The 17571-nt window shown below is 40.5% G+C and overlaps 1 protein-coding gene across 1 annotated transcript in view; it reads right to left on the bottom strand.

Moving 5' to 3' along the window:
* The window catches only part of nphp4 (nephronophthisis 4), a 180980-nt gene that overhangs the window by 161648 nt on the left and 1761 nt on the right, over window positions 1-17571 (bottom strand).

The following is a 17571-nucleotide window of genomic DNA, read 5'->3' as shown; positions in this document are numbered from 1 at the left end:
GTTGAACCAGAGTTTGTGCCACTATCACGGCTAACAACCGCTACGAGAGCAGAACAGATGCAGAAAACAGCAAAGTCTGTCTCCAAAATGATTTTTTTAAGGTAAAAAAAAAAAAACAGAAGTACTAAAAAGTATAAGTATGAGGTACTGCCAGTGCTTGACTATTTAGATTATATCATGCCCACCCAACTTTGTGTCAAACCTACAGTGCATCAAACATTATATATATATATATATATATATATATATATATATATATATATATATATTATTACAATCTTAGTGGCATGTACAGTCACTTGCTTTAAGTCTTTGTGCATACAGGCAACTTTTAAATGGGAATATTTTCAAGAAAGAAAGGATCTGCTGCAGCATCCCTCTCACACTTTCACTGTATCCATAACACTGTATCCATCACACTGTATCTGATGCGAGTAATTTTTTTTGTGTCGTTGTAGGAGGTGTACTTCATATCAGGAATGTACTTGTGCACACTGTAATGTTTTGTTTTCGAACGGGACAAAAAGCAAGTCAAACTGTGTTTTGTTTAGTTTTCTTTAGCAGAAGGCATAACTTATTAAAGGAATTCTATGAAAAGAGGAATTTATGAATTCTGCATTTGTTTACACCCCTAGCTATGTAGACACTTTTTTTCTCACACTTAAATATTTAACTCTGACAATGACCTCACTTTGCTTTCGAAAACTTCCCTTTTTTTGTTTTACTATTTCAAGACCACCATATGTGCAACTCCCTTTGCATAGAACTTAACGTTGAGGCAATGTTATGAGATGTTGCTCCTCTCAACACCACAGGAGAGCTGGAAGATGTCATTGAGAAAACAGCTTGCATCTGCAGCAGTGCCAGGCACAGCATATGTCGGACCTAATGAGAGGTTATACTCCACAGTGACTGTCAACAAAGCACTAATCGATTCTCGCAGGGGTAAATATCCTTCCTCCCCACAAGTGGAGCAAAGAGGGGCGACTGGCAATGGGGTGACATTAAAACATCATCAGCACAGAGGCATGTAGCCTGAAGTCACTGTCACTCCCAACAAAAAGCCTGTCTGCCGCTTTTGACGATTTGTTCAGACCCCTTTGTGGGAGACAGAGAAGTGAACTGTGAAAGGAAAGAGACAAATTTGTATGACTGAGCAATCTTGTGAGATATAGAACTAGAAAAATACATAAGCTAGGGAGACAAATATAGGCCCAGTTTTGGTGGTTTGGTACGGTAATAAGCGAGTTTCAGCCCTTTTTATATCCCAACAGTAACAAGCAGGTTTTACGCACTTTCAGACGGTTTGATTCAGTTCAAAAACAGAGGAAGACCAATCAGACACTAGTTTTCATCAGCACAAAGCCTTTAGCATCGCAACAGTTACTCACTCAATGATCCACCTTTTGTCCATCCTTCCACAGATTTGATTGAAACTCAATGTGACAAGTTATGTGAGGTTGTTTCATTTTCAAGTCTACCAAACTTTTCTTCTTTTCCGTCTATTATTTTCCATCCACTGATCAAAAGAACAACCCACTTTCTTTGAGTTGTAACCAAAAAACTGTTTACAGTATTTTTTACATTTAAAGAGAGAAAAACAATATTATCATTACCTACAAATTTAAAACATGAACTTAAAAAAACATGATTTTTTAAATCCTGCATTTTTTAAATCCTACATTTATTTTTATTACAGATTGAAAGTCGCTCATATCAATGAAAAGCTTTTTTGTCACCTTCTCCTCCTCTTTTCTTTTTCCACTAAAACCCCAAGGACTGACAACTCTAGTGCTATTTTCAACATTTTATCAGATATTATTAAGTACGTATTATATGAGTGGTGCGCGACAGCGGTGTGAAAATCTCATATCATAACAACGGACTACCGTCGTCTGTTGGAATGTTGTTATTTCCTCTCAAGTGCTGAACGTACGAGGTGGTTGGTTTTCAGCTGACTTTGCGGTGTGATCTAGTGCAACTTTCTGGCCAAGACAAAAGTCAACATGAGGAGAAGTGAGGCCACAGGCCTGGGTCTTTGCTGTCTGCTTGGTGTGTTAGGGTCTTTATGTACAGCGCCACCATCTGGCAGATTGTCTTCCTATTTCTTAGGGAGCTGATGCACATAAATAAGATAAATAATAATATTTTGTATTATCATTACCTTTATTAAAACAATTATTAACTATGTAATGCATCGTGTATGCAAACAGGTGTATTGGTACTGTCTGCATCAGCTGTCTAGACAATTACTGAAGATTAGTGGATGCATAGCTAAGCAAGTTACTGGCAACTCATTACAGTGTTTCTAAATGCAGTTCTTCTGGGATTTACTGAAGCTCTGCCTTCAATCTTTTACCTCTGTTTAACAGTAAACTGTTTCAATTAAAAAGGCAGGAGGACATTAATGTACAGCTGATTATATACTTCATGTATGTAAAGGAAACAGTGTAAGCGCTGGATTTTTCCATTAACTAGATCATATCTTGCCAATACCAAACATTTTTAATAAGACTTGCATTCAGCTGTGCATTAAATGTCCCGACTGATTGAACTCTTGCTGTTTCAAATGACAGATGTCTTCCACTTTATCTTTTAACAAAATGAAGGAGTCAGATATTCAGTTAAATAGTGGCTTACAGCCCCTGGGCCTTGAAGACCTATACCTAAGTGCATCATATTGTAAAATAAAACTGCTTTCTTCAGTGCTTTTAGCGGGTCACTTTTATTGGCCCATTTGTTTAGGAAATAACGAGACATCTAATTTAGAAGCTGGTAACAATCCTCCCATGATGACAACTTTTTGAAAGTGGTTCACAGCCCACCATGCTGTTGTTACAACACTGCACTGGACAAAAAAAAACAAAAACTCAAGTACAAAGATGTGGCTGAGAAAATATGAGTAGGACTACAGAGGTCTTCATGACTGATTTACTGATGACTGACATCTTTACTTTGAGTGGCAGCCCTGGGTGTTCATATCTCATATCTAATTGTAAGTCTAATGTTGTTATTTGGTCATACCATTAAGTCAAAAAAAGCTAAAGTTACATTGTAGCCAACTGAAAGGTGATACCAAAAACTGTATAACACAGATGATGTACGTCTGAGATAGCTTGACGGGGTCCTGTCACTGTGCTCTTGGTGCTATCAAGCATAATTAACCTCTCTGCTATTTGAGTGTAAAAGCAAATTATTGCTGTCCTCTTGAGGTGGTCATTCAAATGTTCCATTTGTGGGCACTTGGGAGAAATCACAGTCTTTTCACGAAACAAAGGGGCTGTATATGGGCAATGGTTTTGCAAAGAGAGGTCCAGAGCAACTGGAGAGTAATTGACAGGGCCCATGCTGTTCGACCCCTGGCGTCTTTCCAAAAGAAAAGCAAACAGGGCTTTTCCACTTAGCCAACGCACTTGCTGGGCGGCTGGGAGCTGGAGTGTGTGCTACCTGAGATAAAATGCCAGCGCCACGTGTCTGCATCTATTAACACATGTGACTATGTAACTGTCTGAATGGATACTGTGTTTTCAAGATGGATAAAGGCAGCTATCATACAGCTTGGGGTAAAAGGCACATAAATACGTAATCAGACTTCAATGCATAATATACTTGTGCATGCAACTGTGATCTCCTTCTGTACTTCTACAACATATGTGCCCAGCATGCATCTCTGCCCAGACAATGGGTGAAAGGAAAATGAGCAGAGTCAAAGCTCAGCTCAAGATGAGCCATGAAACCACACAAGCACATCACTCAGAAAGCTTCTTGGCTGTAATGCCTTGAAACTTGTTTTGGCATGTCGGAGGTGGAGAGGAGAGAGAGCGAGACAGGGAGGGAAAAAGGAAGAGAGAGCGATACAGTAAGTTACTTGACAGGCACAGAACCAGCGGGTATCAGCATCACAAATCCTCTCGGTGTGAAATTCTATGACTGTCAGCAGCACAGGAGAGATGAGAGATGGCGGTGGGGATGATAGAGAGGCAGAGAAAATGACAGGGATGGAGGCTTCAGGGTTCCCTGGGGCCAATAATGTCACTGAAACGCATCTGAAGCGATAGGACCCCGTTTGCATATATGTGTGACAGATTAATCAAATATGCTTTCAGAAAGTTTTAACAAATTCTGGACCAGATTCCAAACTTGCATCATGAAAACATCCACTAATACAGATCCGTCAATGTGAGTTAGAATGAGGGCCGTTTGATCTTTAACAAAGACAAAACAACAGCAATGGTGACAAAGTGATGCACTGCCAATGAGCGAGCAGATAAGTAAATATGTCCCATGAGTCAATGTCAAGTCATAGAAATGAATCCAAAAATAAAATCCAAATAAGCCCAAATATATGAAGATCTGCTGGTTCACTGTTTTGGGCTTTTTGGGATCAATGAAATAAGCATCATGTCATCTTTCACGGGCGAGATGCAAATTGATTGGCACGCCACAACCTGCACTGTTGAAAAATACAAATTCTGCAGTTCGGCTAGGGTCCACTTAAGTCCGTGTATACACCAGGAAGTGCATACCACATTCAAAGAGGACCATTCCTACAGCAGAAATTAACATGTTGATAGCCTGTAATAGAACCGAATTTGGTCTGATTAGTCCTCAAGGTCACAGAAGGGGAATTTCTTCATAACACATCCAAATCGATTTGATGATAGGTATGTTTTATCCATAGTTAAACGGGTAGCTGACATGATTGACAGGTAGGCGCAATGTAACCGTTTGTCAGGAGTAGGGATGTAATGATTCACTCAAATCACGATACGATTCACAATACTGAGTTGACGATACAATTCTCTCACGATTTATTTGAAGAGAATGTGCAGGTGATTGAGCGATTAAATGCTGCATCTTGTTGGTTGTGCTACTTGTGAAGTTCTCAGTCTTGTTGCAATATTTGCACACAGTTTCGGTGTCATCTTCTCAACTCTTTTATTTTCTGGTTTGGGGAAGCCAAAATTCTTTGACTGCCACAATAACGTCTGCTGACACTCACGATATTACTACGATTCATCTCTCAGAGTACTGATCCGAACATTGACACCTCTGATTCAATTTTTAACTGCCTTGTCATTAATCTCTACATCCTTAGTCAGAAGGCTTAAAACCCGCCTGAGCTCCAGCTCTCTGCCTGTCCCTGTTTGGTTGTCTGAAAGTTAGGCTGAGACGGGATATCCAGCATGGCGACTGCTGCCGAGTCAAGATTTTTAAGGCTCTTATAAGTAAGTCACTACCTACTAATCAATGGAGGCATCATACTAAACAAATACTTTATCAGACTACATAATGACGCAAAATATAATTGTAATACTCCAGATCATAAGGCCATTTTAAGCCAGTTGAGTCTCAGTTACTCAGAACCTATTTTGGATATCCAAAACTGAAATGCAAGTACTTGGATCAAGAAAATAATCACCTTACTGAAGAACATCCCCCACAAAGCTCAGTTTTCTGTCTTGCTGAATGGCAAATACATCTGAGGCCTGGTTAAAATGATCACCACATGCCCACATCTCACCATTAACACAATGCACTCCCAAACCTTTATATCAACAGAAGAAGGGCCATTCTGCAGGATCAGGGATTTGGGAGTGAAGGAGGCAGCGAGTGAAAACCTGAAGCATGACGGGCAGAAAAAGGAACCGGCAGTGTAATGGACCTGATTGTGAAGTTGAAGTCAGGAAAGGTGTTCTTTTCAATCACCTGAGTGACTGGTGTGAGGAAAGAAAAGGAGCTTGGACTGGATTAATGGAGTCAGTGGATTGTGTCCCCTGAGATGTGTACCGAGTTAAAAAAAAAAGCAGTTTTATATAAAAGTTTGTATCATGAGGACAAAACAGGAAAAAAGAACAGGTGGAGGACAGGGAAAAGCTGATTTATCAGCTGAAGATGAAAGGACGGCAGCAATTACTTGAAAAACAGCCCAATTATGTGGAGTCCCTGGAAGGAATGAGGGTGACAGTGATGGGATATCTATTCAGCAAGGGCTTTCATCAAGCAGTGACTCTTGCTTTAAAAAAAAATCTCCATCTCATGCTTCTTTAGACTAAAGAGAATTTTAAACAGTGAAGGGACTGAAAAGTGGTCCACTTTTTTTCTATTTGGATTGACAGAAAAGTTCTGGAACCGATCAAAATGGGCCAACAGCCGGAACACATTCATATAATGCCTTTAATGTTAATTAATCTAAGATTTACAGTCTTGCTTCTTTATCGTTTTATCTGACAGTTCTTGATCAAAATTGAAAAACCACACCTTGTAAGTTTGTAGCAATTAAATAGTAGTAAGTTCAACTGTATCTGGACAAATACAGCTAATTCAAATCATGTAGTAGTACGCTAATGTTTGTCAAGAAATCTAGAATTAAGCATCTAAATTAGCTTGCAATTTAAATAGTAAGTTTATTGTCAGATTTCAGTCTAGTCTGAAGTCTATCATGCTTCACTGTCACTGTGTCCACTATCTGGCAGCACTAGATCACTGACTCGTATCACAGCTGACCATCTTGCTGCACTGCAGCAGCATCAATTACACATCAATGTCACATTGTCTTCTGTCCATTTAATTAACCTTTTCCGCCTTTTGCTTCCATTTGCTCCAACAAACTTCACCGTAAATCACCAGTCAGTTCATGTGTTTGAGTAGCTCATGATTGTGTCTCGTCAATGTCAAGACAAGCGGGCAGATTAGAAAGAAGTCATGGTCCATCTGTTCAAAAACATGTTTTGTTATGAAGTGTGTGTGTGTGTGTGTGGGGGGGGGTTAATTAGTTTACAAAGTTTAAATGAAGCGGGAAAAACGTTTTTTTAAACTGGTGACAGACATTATTGTTCAAGAAATACTGTGTCTAGAATTACCGTATAGCTGCTTGAAGGTTGCACCAATAAACCTTAATAAGTGCCCAAAATGAAAACTGTTCTTCTGAAGGGCACCAAATGTCTGCTTATGTTCTGAAAGTGTCCTTTAGATTCATAAAGGATAAGAGAATAAGTGTGGTTTCTGTATTTGCACAAGCATGAGTTCGAGGTTTGGCCTGATTCAAGTATAACTTCAAAATCCAGAAAAGATGTAAACAGTGTCTTTGGGAAACACTATCTTCAATCACAAGAGTGTCACCTTAATCTGGGAGGAAGCTGTCAAAAAGAAGAATCTTCCCTGAATGGATCATTCTGAGGTCTCACTGCGAGGGCAGGAAAGTCCAAGTGAATCCAAAAATAGTCGTGTGAAAGAAAGGAGAAGAATACTTCTCTCTAGTTACTATGAGGGAGAGACAGACACTGACACAGATGGATAATGGCTCCAAACAGACTTGGCTATAACTGATGAAGTCGGAAACTGACTAACGCCCTGAAAGCAGACAGAATTTCGACTCTGAGTTTCATGTGTCCTGACAGGTTGTGTGCCCTGAATCATAGTTGAGGCTAGAACAAGGCAGTTGAGAAATTAACAACATGAAAGAGCAATATAGAAGTAGAAATGTGTTATTTTCCTTAAAGCTACTTTAATTCAATGACAGTCCCGACCTATTGTCAGCGTCTACAGACTCCAATTTCCATAATACATTCCTGCACACAATAAAAACCTCCTAATCAGCACAACTCAAATAGCATTTCCTCGAGTCCCTGTTCTTCATTTTCAGCGCCTTACATGCTTTCTTTTTTTCCTCCTCCTCCCTGACTCCAACAAAATCCAAAAGATCTTGAATCCTAAAAATTCCCCAGCTTGGTCCAATGACAGATCTCAGCACCCACTGGGAACAGTCTCAGTTTGTCACCCAGGTTCTGGTTCCCTGACATTTTATAAACTCCGTCTGAGATGCATCGAAAAATAAATTGCAGGCACCGCCTGTGAATTTTGGAGATGCATCCCAATAAGGGAGGAATGCAGGATATATGAGATGATTAAAGGGTTTTGGGCAGACTGCCAGGCTTCAGATTTAAAAAAAAAAAAAAGGTAAAGTTGGAATTGACATGTCAAAGCCTGGAACAACAAATAACAAGACAGAAAGAATCTATTTAATTTTCTCTGTGTCTGTTTCCATTTCCCCCACACACACACACACACACACACACACACACAAACACACACACACACACACACACACACACACACACACAGGCAATAAGGACCACTGCGAGTGATGATAGCAGAATTCTAGGCAAGCTTCAGCTCACTCTGTGTTTGATCGAGTGTGTGTGCAGGGGGGAGGGGGGGGGGTTAAGTAAGACTCAAGTCAATACACAACATACCTACATGAAAGTCTCACACACCAACACCTAACCTCCTAAAGGCATCTCAGCCTCACCTTTTCCTACTGTCGCCTCAGCAGTAAGTCTTGTGGCCCCTGTATTCCCTATTTCACACACACACACACACACACACACACACACACACACACACACACACACACACACACACACACACACACACACACACACACACACACACACACACACACACACACACACACACACACACACACACACACACACACACACACACACACACACACACACACACACACACACACACACACACACAGCCGTGTATTGCGGGGCGTGCCTTCCCAGTGTGTAAAGCTGTTAAGCAGCAGCTGCTCCACTAGATGTTTGGTCCCCTTGGAGCTTAAATATTGATCAGTTCTCAGGCAAGGCAGCGGAGTCCTCGCCCCCACCATGGCCATGTATAATTGAAGCGTATATCTCTTAGTGTGGCATGCCAGTTGGGAAAAGGAATTAAGCCTCGAGGTAGGCTGAAGGCCTTTGTGTGCTGCCACAGCGGCTCCTTTGTCCATCAATCATATAAGGCTTCTCACACAGGTGGGTTTCACAGGCTCACTACATTTTACTGTAGGAAGTTGCCATGTCTTGTAAAAGAAAGGAAACAAATGGAAGACAGAACATAACAAGGCTCAATATAGGTCGTGTTTTACTGCTGGCCGTTTATCTGAGCACTTAGCAGTTCAAAGAAGGGGTACAAGACTCCTTTGGGCCATTTGGAGCAAGTCTGTATTTAAACAGGAGCAAAATCCAGTATGTGTCAGGATAAGGCTGGGATCATGTTGTCAAAAAACATTCATGGAAAGACCAAAGTTAACCATGTTTCAGTCTCTGAGTACTTTGACTTCTCTCCCCACTCTGTGACGCTCAGCCCCAAGACTATTTGTCCCTTTGAGGAATTGGAGCTTTGAAATAAATGTCAAAAGCCGACAGTTGTTGTTTTAAAGGCTGAATTCTTTCCTATCTTAGATGTGCACTGCAGTTACTAAAAACCCTCAAAGAGAAATAAGCACTGTGTTTGCTGGGAACTATTTGCAGAAGGGGATTAATACAGATTTGCTGCACAAGTATTTACAGCAGCCACACTGTGTATGAAGGACTGACTCAAAATAAACGACAGTTAGTTTGGGACAACAATGGAGCTCTTTGGCGCAGAGTAATAATCTATTTCGTTTATAACACAACTTCTACTGTTAAAGGTCTCATTTCTACTCAGTGGAAGGTCTATGGTTTCTTTTAGGGCTCAATGTCTGACACACAGCACCCTAATGCATTGTTGTTGTTTTTGTGCCATTACTTCCAACCTGACTTATTCATATATGCTCACTTATAAATATAAAGAAGAGATGTTGAAAGGGGAATCTTAAACTGTCTTGTGAACAGGTGCTATTAAAGATCTCATTGTAGGACTGCCTGCAGGGTCTGAATAAGGGCTTTTCCTTGTGTGAAGTTGTGGTGATGGGTCACTAAAGATTTCTATCAGCCACTAAACTTGAGACTGTAGAATGCCTTCGGAAGTTAAATCGTGAACATTTATTAAAACATATTTTAATAAAAGACAAACTTATCCACCATTGTGGCTAAGTGGGCTTAAATGTGTGCTCCACTGCCAACATGCGTCTAAATTCAGCAGGTTGCAGAAGCTGATTTTTATTCCTGATTGCTTCACATTCAAATTGTACAAATGTACAGCATATTAATTATTCATTTTTCACTGAGGTTTATTGTAGTGAAGTGTTTTGATTTTAATACATTGATGGCCGCACAGTTATGTTGATGTTTGGCCTTGCTTCCAATCTCTTTTTGCAACATGGGGCCATTATCCTACAAGGTTAAATACACATCTCCTGCAACATGTCCTTAACTCTCTCTCTCTCTCTCTCTCTCTCTCTCTATGCAGATCCACCTGAACACGTCCTGAGCTCAGCCATAATGTCTTGACCTTCTTGCACTAAAACAGTTTTACATACAAATAACCTCACAGACAATCAAACGTAGCATATTAAAGTAGACTGTATGTGGTTTGTTTTTTTCACCTTTGCTCCGTCTTCAGTGACTTCTTTGAAATCTACATACAGGTCTTTTTGATCGTGCATATTGCAAACCTCTTGGCTGTTAGAACTAAAAACCAACCAAAAAACCATCTTCCTCTGCTAAATGTGCGATGGTTATTTGGTTATGGTTACAACGTGATCTGAAGCAGAGGGGAATTTATTCGACATATATTTAAAATACAAATGCCAATAGATTAATGGAATAGGGAAATCATGGAGAAAATGACAACCTGCAGCTATATTGAAATAAAAAAGTATAACACTGACGTAGTTACCAGCTCACACATCCTGCTAGGCTGCTCATAAGCCAGAGAACCATTAGAGGAGTAGCGGTATCTGCAGACCTGCTAAACTCAGTGTGACAGGTTGAATCAGTAAGCCCCTCCCATCACAGATGTTTGCTTGTATTCAGCCAGAAACACATGAAAACACATCAACGGAGACATAAGTCACGCACTAATTGTTTCTTCTGTTCTGTTGGAGTGAAATGTAGAATTGACATGAGGGTAAGATAATCTCACCTTTTCTCCAAACACGGGAGAAAAGGGCAGAGTTTCATCCTGTGTGACAGCTGAATAGACACGCTTGAATAGATGAGGATCACGTGTGCAATCATACGTGATAGGCTACCAAAACACTGTGTATATAGCCCATAATAACAAATATAGAAGAGAGTCAAAGGAGAAGTTCTCCCTCAGCTGAGCCACTGTTTGTGGTGTTGCCGTCTCTTATAGAGAGCACAAATGGAAGGCTTTTACCGTAGCTTTGTTAAAGTACTGACAGTTTGAATTTGTCAACTTTTTGTCAGCTGTAAGAGGAAATTTATACGCTTTAAAGGATGCAATTGACTACGGCCACAGACATTCATTAATCCAAGCCCAATTTTAATTCATTTAAGGTTTTCCAATTCTAAACCGAACTATTCATGATGCAAAAGCGGAGGGATTGCATGACTGATGTTCAAATGTTTTGTCACCGGTGAAGCTCTGTCCTTCTCTTCTTCTCACAGCTTTGAAGTTATACAACGAGGCTGTGTGTGAGGGTGTTACTGCTATGTTCAGTAGGGGGCTATTGTTTTTACCCTTTTAATAAATACTAAACCTGACATCCTGTCTGAAGCAAGGGCTCCTGAGGTTAAGTGTAAGGGCAGAAGGTTAGCACATGGGTTAGGTATGGATATGTTGTAATGGTCAGGAAAAGAGGCAAAGAAATAAAGGGGGAGAGGGGGGGGGGGGATTAAATATGAATTAGTGTGTGTTCCTCCGAGTGTATCTTGTGCGGTGCTACCTATGTCATGCCAAACAGCATTTGGAGACCTTGAAACACAGAGGTTGCACGGGCAGAAACAAAACTTGGCCTTTTCTCCAAAGCCCAGCTGTCTGCTTGATAATGTTGCACATATGAGGGAAGAAACCGCTGGCTCCCTATGAAGGCGGGGAGTTGAAATGGAGCGATCACAGTGAGAGACAACGTAGAAAGATGCACATTTCTCTCTCCGTCGACCAGTTTTCTCCTCTAATCCAGCTGCACCGTCTGTAGCCCAACATTGCCCTCTAGTGCACAGAGCTGTCACTACAGACAGACTGAGGAGGAGAGTGTTCCCACTGCTGCTTGAGTCATGATGAGGGGAAACCAGCGGCTGCGGAGAAATTGCAAGTGTGATGTGGGTAATTGTGACACTGTGCACTTGGACAGTGCACAGGATAAAGATCGATGCCATAATAAAGGATATAAAAGCAACAGTTGCCTAAAGGCTTCAGACTGAACTGTTATATCGAGCCACTGGAATAAGCAGAGACACAGAAGACCATGCATGGCTTTGAAAATGAATTGATTGACTGAAACCAATAAATGTACAGTTACCCAAGTTTCCTGCAAGCAAACAGACTTCTTCAGAAGTGTTCATGTCTCCAATGAGCTTCTAGTTTGTCACACACAAGAAGCTTCCATGACATTAGAAAACCAATTCCATAGAACTGAAACCAATCAGGCTGTCCACAAAACTGCATTACACATTCAAAACAAAAAGTGAAACAAGTCAGACGAGACAAGTGAAAAACAGCTTGTAATGCACCAGACGCAAAAAACTGCAACCGACCCCCCCTTCATTGTAAAGATGTCACGCATCTGCCAGGGAAGAAAGAAATGCAGACACAAAGCGAGTAAACAATCGGTTAAAGCTCTTTCTTCCTCTCTTTAATCACAACGCATCTTTGCTTTTCACGCAATATTAAAATCAATCCATCATGGCTGACTTGGGGAAGGTGGGGGCCTTGCAATTTTCCCTGTGCTCCTGTAACAGAGGAGAGGATCCCCCTCTGACATTATTTGGATATCAAACAGCAATTTGCCACTCATAAACACCAGCATGAATGTGAGTGCGTCGGGCCAAATCCAATAAAAGAGCTGGTGCAGCTCTTGCGGCATGACACAGACGGGGCCAGGCCCACTTTATCATCCTGATAGGATATGATGTGGTGTATATTATTACCCTGGATGGATAATGGGATTAGGATGCTTATTGGGATACCAAGTGGGTTTTTATACAGGCCATGACTATTATGCAGGATCAAAGTAGAGCCTTACTGTGAGAGACTGTTCGATCAAAAGAACATCAAGCGGAGGAAAGGACAGAAAACAGATGGTGACAAAACTGGAAATGTGAATGTTGCCATAGCTGTGACTCATTGGTGCCTCTGTAAAAAGCCTTATGCAACACTCTGCATTTATCAGCCAGCTCCAGCTCGCAGTATTATTTCCATTAAAAAGAGTTTCAAATCGTGTACAGCGGCTCAGGCTGTAAGTAGATCAGGTATCTTTAACATTGCAAGCCGCACAGGAGCTCAGCAGTGCTCTGACGCATTCATAAAACACTGGATAACTGGCCGCCAACCAGGATGAACAGAGACCTTCTGATGTCGGATCGAGAGGAACACAGATATCCAGCTGCTCCCCTGATATTAAGAATCAAAAATAACTGAATGACTGGGGAGAGATGGTAAACGCAATGCTGGGAGACACATCTTCAGGGGGAAAGACTACAGACAGGTACATTTTATAGTTCAGAACAGATGACGCTTTCACCACAAACTTGTCTGGCAGGCACTGCAGAAAGACAGCTCTTTATAACTGGCTCAGAGATACCCGACACGTCTCCTTAAGAGAACTGTTAAAAACTTGCCATCAGAAGTGCTGTGATACTATATTTGACGATGACTTTTCTGTTTTCATAACCATAGATGGGCGGGTAAATATTTGCTTCTGGGTGTTTCGAGTTCTCTCATCCTGTGGGATAGAAACCCCCCAAAAATATCGTAATGATACACGGCTGTGAATCCAATTTACATATAACGACAAAGGGCATTTGCTAGTTCTCTCTCTCTCTCTCTCTCTCTCTCTCTCTCTCTCTCTCTCTCTCTCTCTCTCTCTCCTCCCTCCCTTCCCACACAGGCAGAAAATGTTTCCAGCGCCAAGTGTGTCCCGCAATCACCGACATGAGAGGTTGCGCTGACTTGTTGCAAATGAAATCCCAAAATGACAGTGCCAAGTGTAAAGCAGTGAGTAATGTTTCTCACATTTATGAACCTGCTTCTGTCCATCTCTATTGTTTCACCATCGCTGACCTGTCATTCTCAGCCTGTTCTCTTGACGCAATCATGACGCTTCTGTTTGCTTGATCTAACACAAGGAGGAAACTTGTTACAATGTTATTCTATGTTTCCTGTTTTTCTTAGGACTTAAAAGAACTCACCACCAGAACCAATACTTTTAGCAGGCCCTAAAAAGCTCTTAATTTATTTCATCCCTGGGAGGTTTTGAGGGGCTCGATGTCAAACCTTAATACTAAATACTAAATTATTCGAAACAGCAAGAAGTGCTGTTCTTTTCAACACAAGCTCTTTTTCCAACCACAATTTCCTTGCACCTCTCCCGGCTACCAATCATATTTGATAACAGTTCATCTTCGAGAAACTGAAGGAAATGCATGGCCTATTAATTTAGCACTCCATCTGTTTCAGCAAGTAGTCAGCTGCTTGTTGTAAATACATAGACTGCATACATTAAACTAATCAATAAGATATAAGCAGTTCCTTGTGATGTGTTTATCGCACATGTTCGTACCCCGAGGAAGACGGTAATACAATATAGCATGCAGCCTTCCAGTGACGTTGGCTGTATGAAGACATCTCCATTTGCAAAAGAAAATGTTTACTTGGACCATTTTGCTTCTTTGGAGGGATTTATAACAATCAAACACACTTTTTAAAGGCCTATGAAGCATCACAATGCCATGGTCTTTGGTAGGGATTGGTACGATTACTCTCGAGTTCTCTCTGTTGACATCATTATTTAAGTCACATTTCATTATGTTGTTATGCACCTGCGAACACATTGGTCAACTCAGTTAGTGTGTTGTGCACAATGTCAGCCATGACCGGAAAAAGAGACGTCTGGAAGTACTTTGACAAAGAAGACGAGCAGGATCTGTAGTGTCAACATTGCATGTCACAGAAACACTAGTTTTGTTGGTGACTTGGATGTTGGATATCTGCAACTGTTACATTTTGTGAAAGTAAGAAGTCTGACAGTGACATTCTGGCCAGAGTTGATGCCATCATCATTATTCCCAAACTCAGAGGTGAGAACTGACGGTCTAATATTGCTAACCCTACCGGTGAGCCACAGTGTCTTGAGAAATGATTCAATGCCGTAGACGTATTCACGTCTGATTTAGCTCAACCTGGAGAGTCAGTGTGAAAATACCTCATGAACTATACTTCATGAAGAAAAAGCTGAACCTGCTGGAAAGCAAGGTCAAGGCTGGGGACGTGTCCTTTCCTTTGTCCTGTGTGAAACACATCACTCCCATGTGTAACAGCTCAGCACCTCTTATCCAAGGCGGACCAGTTCACAGGGTGCTTCCTGGTCATGGCCAGGCCTGAGTGGATCAGAGACCTCTTTTCTGTTGATGTGACAGAAATGCCTGATGACCTGACCAGTGCAGAACAGAAGAAGAAGAAGCTGCTTGAATAATCAAGGCACAGCGCTCCAGTTTGAAGCTGAAAAAAAAAAATCACAACCTCTGTTCTCGTAGATCTAACAAAAGGTTGATTACCCAGAACTCTCACTGAAGGCTGAACAGCTTTTTGTTCTAATTTGTCAATTAATTGAACCAATTGTTACATTTCATTTATAACTATTTATTCGTGTCTGACGTTATCATCACTATTCGCAGCAGAAAGTTGTATGGAGAAACTCTGCTTTGATAGAGATTGGTGTGTTGTTTGTCTGACTCTGTCCTAAACTACAATGTGGAAAAATACATGAAAGAAATCAATTATATGTAAATTAAACAGGAATTTGACACTGCCCCCCTTAACCGAGAGATCAGGAAATAAGGCATCAAAAGAAGAATGGAGCGCACAGACCTGAGGATGCCTGCATAAAAGAAATCCTTTCAAGTTAAATGAAAACTAAAGATGATCTGATGTGTGAGATGTTTCAATGCAACTTTTTATACTTTGTCTTTTGTATCTAAGGTCCACCCTCGCTATGACACTGTCTTCAGCATTTTCAAGTAGTAATTGGAAATTTCATCATCAAAGCTTTAAAGAATACATTGCACATTTTGACATCAAACATTGTGCATGTTTCTTTTTATCTAATAATGATTACAGAGGAGAGAAGGCTTTGGGTTCAATGGTTTAAAAAAGTAAAGAAAGATTAAATGAAAATAAGTGTATCAAAGTGAGACGGTACACTCGTTTGCAACTGTCATTGTACATTTGAAAGAAACAGCAGACCATCGTGGACTCACTAAAATCAGTGCTTTAAAAATAGCAATCTGAAATGGATACACCACAGGCCGTATCCACAAAGAGTTGCTCCTAGTGACACAATTCTAAGAAAATTCTTAGAATCAGGACATTTTCTAAGTTCAGACCGGATCCTTGTAAAGATGAAAGTTATTCACAAAGTGTCTCAGCCCTTAAAAGAGCTCCGAAGATGTAAAACTGTGAGGAGTAGTGAGGAGGACTTCTCACAGGTTTAAGAGTTTCTCAAGCTGAGGAGAAAATAGAGAGATGTTCATCAAACATTACATGAAAAATATTTTTGACTCATAGTTTTGCAGAACAGACACAAATGATTTGTGCAGACATTTCATTATCTGACTTTTTTCAGTCCAAGGTGAGACATGCATGCTGAGTTTCTCTTCATGTGGTCAGCTCCACAGGTGCATCCAATCTCTAATTAAGACCCTTCACACGTTGATGTAACGATCAGCAGGTGAACAAGCTGCTGCACAAATTGGAATGTGATTTCAAATATCTTGTAGGCGTTATACTTTTAAAGTATGTCTTACAAATGATCACACAGAGCATGATCACATCATTTCAAAGTGTTTATAATTACACAATGTCTAACTAGATTCTACGATTGACTTTTGACTTTCTCTCAATTTTTTTAGATTAACCAATCACAGCTTCTGAAAAAAATGTGTCATACCTAGCGACAGGATCGACCACGCCTCCTCACTAAGATAATGTTTCTGTCTCTTCCTTGCTCAGAGTTGTTCTGAGAATGTTCCTAAATCACTCGTAAGCTAAGACTCCTTGCTGGGATTTTTTAAGCTAAGTTAAGAGTTCTCTGAATTTTTGTGAATACGGGCCCTGGACTACAAATATGGACACCTTTATCACATTCATTGCTTTAGAGGCCTTACAACGGGAAATCTAGCTGACGTTTCTGCTTTAGCTCAAACTCTAGCTTCAGAACTCAGCACCATTCAACCTCTTCATATGTGCGGTGATACTCTGTGTTTTAAAATCTGATCATTTATCAGTTTAGGTTTTAATGCTTTCAGGTAGTTTATCACTGTGCCACTCTAACTCTTGATTATCCTTTATTTGATATCTGAAATCAAAATGTATGATCCCTTTAAAAATGAAGTCAGAGGTACTTAGTAAAGCTTAAATGTACCTTAAACACACACCTTCAAAAACACAGAATGTAGTTTATCTTATTAGGCCAAACAAAAATATGTACAAAAAGCTGATTTTATCCACATTTTCCATCGCTAGAGAAACTGTTTGCACATGTTGACAGAGCACTGTCGGCCTAATATTACAAATCACTTGTCACAATCTTGATTGTTCAAGTATCACACTCAAATGGCAGTGTAATGTGTAGGCTTTATTCGAAGATTTACTTTACTGATCCCTGAATAAACC

Source organism: Symphodus melops, assembly GCF_947650265.1.
Source record: "Symphodus melops genome assembly, chromosome: 13".
NCBI lineage: Eukaryota > Metazoa > Chordata > Actinopteri > Labriformes > Labridae > Symphodus > Symphodus melops.
Note: the sequence above shows the minus strand (reverse complement) of the source record. Positions and strands in the feature narration are given on the sequence as shown.